This window comes from Marmota monax, unplaced genomic scaffold (genome assembly GCF_021218885.2).
Source record: "Marmota monax isolate L192 unplaced genomic scaffold, Marmota_monax_Labrador192_F-V1.1 WCK01_AAM20220418_F8-fsc00125, whole genome shotgun sequence".
NCBI classification, from domain to species: domain Eukaryota; kingdom Metazoa; phylum Chordata; class Mammalia; order Rodentia; family Sciuridae; genus Marmota; species Marmota monax.
This window is the reverse complement of record NW_026695235.1, coordinates 11,009,273-11,016,384: the sequence shown is the minus strand read 5'-3', so window position 1 is coordinate 11,016,384 and position 7,112 is coordinate 11,009,273.

Genomic DNA, 7,112 nt, shown 5'->3' with positions numbered 1-7,112 from the left:
GAGGGGGAGGCCTCTCTTTTTCTTGTGAAGAAAAACCTCAAGCCTTTCTGGTCTTCTGACACAACCCAATATCCTGTTTGCACGATCATTGGTCTTCAGCCTTCTCTCTGCGGGTGTTGGCTGCAGGCGCTGGCTGCAGGCGCGACACCCTACCTGCTTCCACGGTGGGTTTGGTCTGGAAGGCCCTCCAGGGTCCTGCACGGGATGTGCATCTGTGCCTGGGAAGCATTCAGGAGCACGGATATGTGAGAGCCTGGAGGAAGGACCGGGAAGCGCCAGTCAGGGGCCAGGTTCTCTCCTGGGTCCCACTGGTCTTAGCCACCTGTGCCTCAATTTCCACGTGTGCAAACAAGACCTTTAACTATGCTGGACCTATTGTTCCTACGGGCTCTAAAATTTTCTGGTTCTTTTAGTATTCACCAATTTGTACTTTAATTTTAAAAATTGTTCTAGAACTTTCCAGAACCTCAGAAGCCCCCTTGACCCGTCTAGCCACCTCGCGTCTATCTCCTCCTCCCCTGCAGAGGGAACCACTGTGCTCTCTAGCACAGAACTGGCCTGTTTTTGAGCCTCATGTATATGGAACCCTATAGTATCTGCTCTTTTATGACCAGTTCCTTTGCCAGGTTTTTAAGAGATTGACCCACATGACTGCTTGCAGATGTGCCTAATTTGCCATCATTGCTGTGTACTATCTAGTTAGGTAAGCATGATGTCACTCACCTCTGTTGATGACGATTTGCTCTCTAGCTAGCAGAGGACAAGGGTGCTCTGCACCTTAGATCACCTTGCCACCACTAGCCATTTCACCTTCCACATCCTGGTGGAACCCTGTGGGCCTCTCACCGTGCTTGTCCCTGTGTTTCCCTGGAGGACACCGTGTGGGCCACCGTGTCACAGTCTTACTGGCTGTTAGAATATTCTCTTTGGGGAAGCTCCTATCCAGATCTTCTGAGGTTTGCTTTTGCTTATCCACTGGTGGGAACTCTAGTTAGTGTCTTCTGCATCCCGTTCACACAATTTCTTTCTGTGCACATTGAGGAAGGTAGTCTCCTGGGCTTTGTGCCGGGAACTTCACTACTTTTACCATTTGTAGTTAGCTCTACGATCTGTGTGAAGCAACTTATACGGTGCGAGGTCGGGATAAAGTTTAGTTATTTTCCCATTAGTGAGACCATCACTTGCCCAGTGAATCTCAGCACATATTTCTGTGAGTCACGTGACTGGCCGTGTAATAGAGTGTTTATGGTTCTCTTTGGTCCTCTTTTTCCATTGGCCCATATGTGAACTCATTCTATGCTGCTCTATTACTACAGGGTTAAGTTCTCTGACTTTTTTTTTTTTCAAGATTGTCTTGGCTGTCTTAGGTCCTTGCTGTCTCACCTAAATTTGGTCGGTGAGGGGTGCAGAAAGACCCACCTGTGTGGCCCACTGATTTTCAACAAAAGTCAATGTCACCTGATAGGGAAAGGGTAGCCTTTCAGGAAATGGTGCCGGGAAAGGGCCCGTGGGCATGGGCTGAGCCTGACCCTGGCTTTGCATCACGCACAAAGTTCACTCATATTTGTGATGGACTTAGAGGTAAAATCTAACACCATAACATTCTAAAAGAAGGACTTTGATGTGCTAGAGTTTGCCAAGCTTTCTTAGGACATAAACAATAAACTTTAAAACAAAAAGTGTGATGATTGGGACTTTATTAAAATCGCAAACTTCTACTCTTGTCTTCTGTATCACCCTTCTCCCTCTCTCCCTCCCTTCCTTTCTTCTCTTTTTTACATTTTTTATTTTTTTATTTTTGGCTTTATTGAAAGACACCATAAAGACAAGCTGCAGACTGGGGGAAATGTCAGCACACACATACCTGATGTAGGACTTGTGTTCAGAAAACACTGAATATCACCCATAGGAACGTGTTGCATTATATCAATGAGAACGAGCCAGTTTAAAAATAGCTAAATATCAAAATAGACATTTGACAGAGAAGACGCGCCATCGGGCATCGTCAGCCGTCAGAGGATGAGAGTGACATATAGATTAAGAGTGGAAACCAGAGGACGAGGCATCCGAGGTGCCCACGACTCAGGAGAGCATTTGGGCTGTTTCTTACAAAGGTGAAGGTGCATCCACCACATGACCAGGGCTGCCTGGAGCGTCCTACCAGGGAGAATAAAAACGTGTGTCCACGTAAAGACCTCGTGTGCACGGGGGACAACCCAGACAGCACCAGACAAACCCAGCTGGCGACCAGACGGGCCGACCAGGTGGGCACGTCCACAGGGGGCTCTGCTCAGCAGACACAGCTGCCCCACGGTGAGCGGGAAGAAGGTGAGGCCAGGGGACAGTCAGGCCAAGGGACGCGCCTCCCTCTCAGTTCTCCTGCACTTGGTGTCATTGCTTTCTTAAGTGCTGAAAAGATTTACCAGTGAAGTCATCGGGCCTAAAATTTTCTTTGTTGGGAAGTTTTAGATTTTAATTTACTTCACGGGTATACAAGTCTCCTTTGTGGTTCTATTTTATTAAATTACTTTTCAAGAAATATTTTATGGGATTGTCAAATTTCTTGGCCTAGAGTTGCCAGGTTTTAATTTTTTTTTTTTTTAGCTTTGTTACAGAGTTTTCTGTATGGAGATCTTGTGGTGTTTACTAGATCATTCTTAGTATTTGGGAACTTTTGATGCCACTCGTCTCTTTAGAATGTTCATGCTCATACTCTTTGTGGCTGATAAATCAATGTGCCATTGACTGACTTTATAGTATTTTTACATGGACTGTATATCCAAGAGTCCTTCTGGATTTGTTCTTTCTAATAATTTATTTTTAGCATTTTAAATGTATTTTATGTACAAAATGAGACTGAGAGTAAGTCTAGTTTTCTTTCATATCAGTGCTTATGACTTTTCATCTTACACTTCTCTCTTCCTTCTTCCCTCCCTCCCCAGCACCCTCCTCCCTCCCTCTCTACCTTCCTTTCTTCTCTTTTTTACATTTTTAAAAAATTTTTGGCCTTATTGCACAGGTTTGGACCCTCATAGATGCTGAACAGAGGTGATTATAGTGCACAGCTTAGAGGAAAAAGGTTTGGCATTTCACCTTTAAATGTGAGTTTATTATATTTTTATAATATGCTTTTTAACAGTCTTTTTTTTTTCTTTTTCTGTTTTATTTTTGATGCTGGTGATCAAGCCCAGGGCCAGGTGCATTCTAAGTCCATGCTACACCCAGGAGCCAGGTTCCCAGCTGCATTGATGCTTTGAAATACACAGTGAAATGGTTACTCTACTCAAGCGGATGAGCATCTCACATGGTCATCTTCCTGTTGTGTGTGTGGCAACGGCACCTAAATCTTTGGATAGCTCCCTGCATCCAACACAAGGTGGGACCAGGCAGTAGTAGCTGTGGTGCTGTGCTGGACCCTCCTCCTGGCCGGCTCCTCCTTCCCATAAGGGCGTCTCTGGGTCTGTCGGTCCACAGCTCCCTCCCCTCACCCCACGCTGCCCTGGGAACCACAGCCTTTCTCTATGAATTCAAGCTTTTGCTTTTCTTTTTTTGTAGATCCCACACAAGTGAGACCATGAGTCCCATCTTTGTCTGGTGTGTTACTAGCGTAATGTCCTCCAGGTCTGTTGTCCTGTCTCTGAGAGATGAATAATTGTATAACCAAATGATTTGATCTTGAAAGTGTTGAAATAGACAAAGCTTGTTACTCAGAGGAGGAAAAAGATGCGTGGGCTGATAAGTACCCTCTATCCAACTATGCTTTTCTCTTCAAAACCATAAGCCCTTCCTGAAATGTTAGAAACGTTAAAATTTTTCTACTCGTCTCTTTTTTTAAAAATATTTTTTTAGTTGTAGTTGGACACAATATCTTTATTTTATTTTTATGTGGTGCTGAGGATCAAGCCCAGTGCCCCACGCGTGCCAGGCGAGCGCACTACCACTTGAGCCACACCCCCAACCCCTCTACTCGTCTCTTAGAAGAATAACTGACTTGTGCCAGCCGGGAAATGCCCTGTCTCGCTCGGTCCCTTCTTCTTAACTAGGAAATCTGTCTCCAACAGAGAAAGGAGAAGACCCCAATGGACAGCGTCTCCTCCGACTCACTGAAGAGGTGACAAGCTGAACACAATGGTTCCAACGCTTCCCTTGAGTGCCCAGGAGACTCCCCAGGGGACACCTGCTCTCAGGCTCCACCCCAGGCCCCTGGAACATTGCTTCACGAGGCCGTGGGCCAGCCCCGGCTGCTGCTTCTGTTCCTGGTGGGCTGTTTTGAGCTTGATGGAACTGGTTTATAGCTGACCTTTTGGGGAGGTACTGTGCAGCCACCCTCATGACCCGCTGGGCAGCGGGGGTGAGCGTTGGCCTGCTCTGGCTCTGCTGTTAAGGTGTGCTCATGGTGGCTCTTGGTTATCTGTGTGTCTCTTCAGTGTCCTTTGCCCACTTTGGTTTTTGATCCCATTGGTGTATATGGGCCCCCATCGCAGTCACCATGGTGCCAGAAGTATGGGGCTGTGAATGGAGAATGTTCCAGACTGTCCTCTAAGATACTCCACCTGCAGCACACAGTCAAAGCTAGAGACTCTCCTGTCCCAGTCTCGGGGGCAAATGATTGCCCAGGACTGTAGTGGTTAGAAAGAGGTAAGGAGGGAACCTGACCTTGGGGGACCTCGGTGAATCCAAAACCTTGACAGGGGGTGGGCAGGGACGGGGAGGTGGAAAACTGGCTGAACTAAACCCTGATTGGCTGAGAACGGCTCTTGGCTATTGCCCTTGGCAAACCCGGCCACCTCTACCTCCCTGTCCAGCCCAACCCTGACGGTTCCCACCATGTTCGCCATCAGCCCTGGTCCAAGTCACAGCCTTGGGTCACTCTGCAGCAGCCTCCCGCAGCTGCCTGAGTGCCCACCCTCATTGTGCTTCCCTCCTGTCCACCTGGCTACTGGCTCACGTCCCCTGTGGCTTCCATCACACAGAAAGCGAACTGAAGTCCTTTTTGAGGTCCTGGCCTCCATGCCTGTGTGCTGGCCTGGCTAACTTTGCCGCCCAAGGCCTCCAACTCCTCTCTCTCCCAGCCTGGGGCCCTCTCTGGGGGCCTGGGACTCTCCAGTGTGTCCTCTCCCTGGGCTCTGAGTTGATGGTCACCCCATGAGGAGCAGCTCTCCTCTTGCTCCTCAGGACTCACATTGTCCTGTCACCTCCTTTCTAGAGCCGGTCCTGAGCCACCCTCTCCCCCTCCTCTTCTCATCATCTAAGGCCACCGGCGAGGGCTCAGTGTCCTGCTGTCTGCTCCAGACGCCTGGCTCCTGGTGGACATAGCCAGTCTGCGTGAATGAACGTGGGAAGGCAGGACTCCCACCCTGCCGCTCCACCTGGATGGGCCTCCTCTCGCCCCTCCTCCCACACAGGGTGTCCTCTCCTGCTGGAGCATCTGCATGCAGAAGCCTCTGGGGACACAGTGTCCCTATGGATCAGAGCCCAGCATGGCTACACAGAGCTTGCTGCAGTGAGCACGCTCAGCCTGTCTTTTGTCCATGGGCAGGGGCAGGACCGAACCACGCTCAGTAGCCCGGAGGGATAGAATCCCCTCCAGAGGCTTCCTGCCCCTCTCCTGGCTGCCCGAGCAGCTCTGGGCAGGGCTCTTGAGGCCTTTCCAGCAAGTGGTGCCCTGCAGAGCCCTCTTGTGCAAAGCCCCTCGAGCGGCTCCCTCACACGTGCCCCTCCCCTCTCTGACCACACCAGCCAGGGCTACCTGATAGCCACGTCCAGGTTGGGTTACACAGGCACGGCAGCAGTGCCATTGGCCACGATGACCAAGGCGACAAGGCTGAGTGACCTGGTGAAAGCCTCCTCGGGCTGGACTCCCCCTTGGCCGGCTGTTCACCACTGTGCCTGTTTCTATAATGAAAAAGGAAATCATTTCTGCTTTGAATGATGGCGGCTCCAGAAATGGTGAGTGAGGGCCGGGGAGGGGCGGTGCCGCCCTCGGAGGGAGTTTTTCCATGAATTCTTACCCCTTTAGGAAGATAAACTGCCTCATCTGCCACAGGCTGATAATGAGCAGAAGCATCAGCAAGAAGCAAAGCCGAGCTGGTTAATTTTCTAAGATATTCCTCCAAGTCGCTCCCGCGATGCAGGGAAGTTGTTTGGCCCGCAACTCTGAGCGTGTGTCAGACCCTGGGGAGCCAGGCTCGCTGTGCGTGGCCGGTGGCTCCCTTTGGAATTTCAGAACGGGCAGCGAGGAAGGAAAGGAGGGCAGATCAAAGGCCCCCGTTTGCAAGCCTGTGGGTTCTCCGGTCTCAGCTCTGGGGCAAGGTTCCTCGCCAGCCCACACCCGACACCGGGAGAGAGGCCTGCCATTTATCTACCTGTGTGCTCTGCCGTTTCCTGGCTCCTGGGGTCTCCTGGAGTGGGGGAGTGACTGAGATGGGCCTCAGCCCTCCTGTCCTTGCCACGGCGTTCTCTTGGAGAAGAGCAGGTGTGGCTGCCCAGGTGTGACCGAGGCCAGAGCTCCTGGCTGCCTGGCTCTGTGGGGAGCACTGGGCCCCAGAGGCCCTGAATGCTCCCATCTTCCATCCTTAACTAGGTCACATCTGTGGGAGCCAGGAAAGGGCGTGTTTGGGGACACCGCGCTGCTGTTAACACGGTGGCGGGCGCCCTTCCCTGGTGCTGGCTACCTTTGGGGACGGGACCTTATGTGAGTGTGGAAACTTGTTGTTTGTGGCAGGAGTATTACAGGGCCCAGGGGTCTGCTCATGGGGGTGGGTGAAGACAGTCAGAACGACTTTGAAAGTAGCTTCTCAGCTGAGGCACAACAACACGGGACTGCTAATGACCAAGGGACATCTCTCCCCAAGAGCCTTTCGATTGATGCCAAGCAGGTTAAAAGGGCAATGGGAAAGCCACTGTCGTACGGGAATCAAGTTTTTTTGCTCTTTTTTTCAACTCTGTGGCAAAAATAGCTTCTCTGTGGTTCAGAATAAACAACAACAACAAAAACCCAGATGTGGAATTGATCAGGATCAGATTTGAAATGTGACAAAGATACTTCTGACAGTGGAGCTACGGATGGGGAATGATGTCTCTGTTCTCCTCGGCTAAAGGAGGTGGAGGTG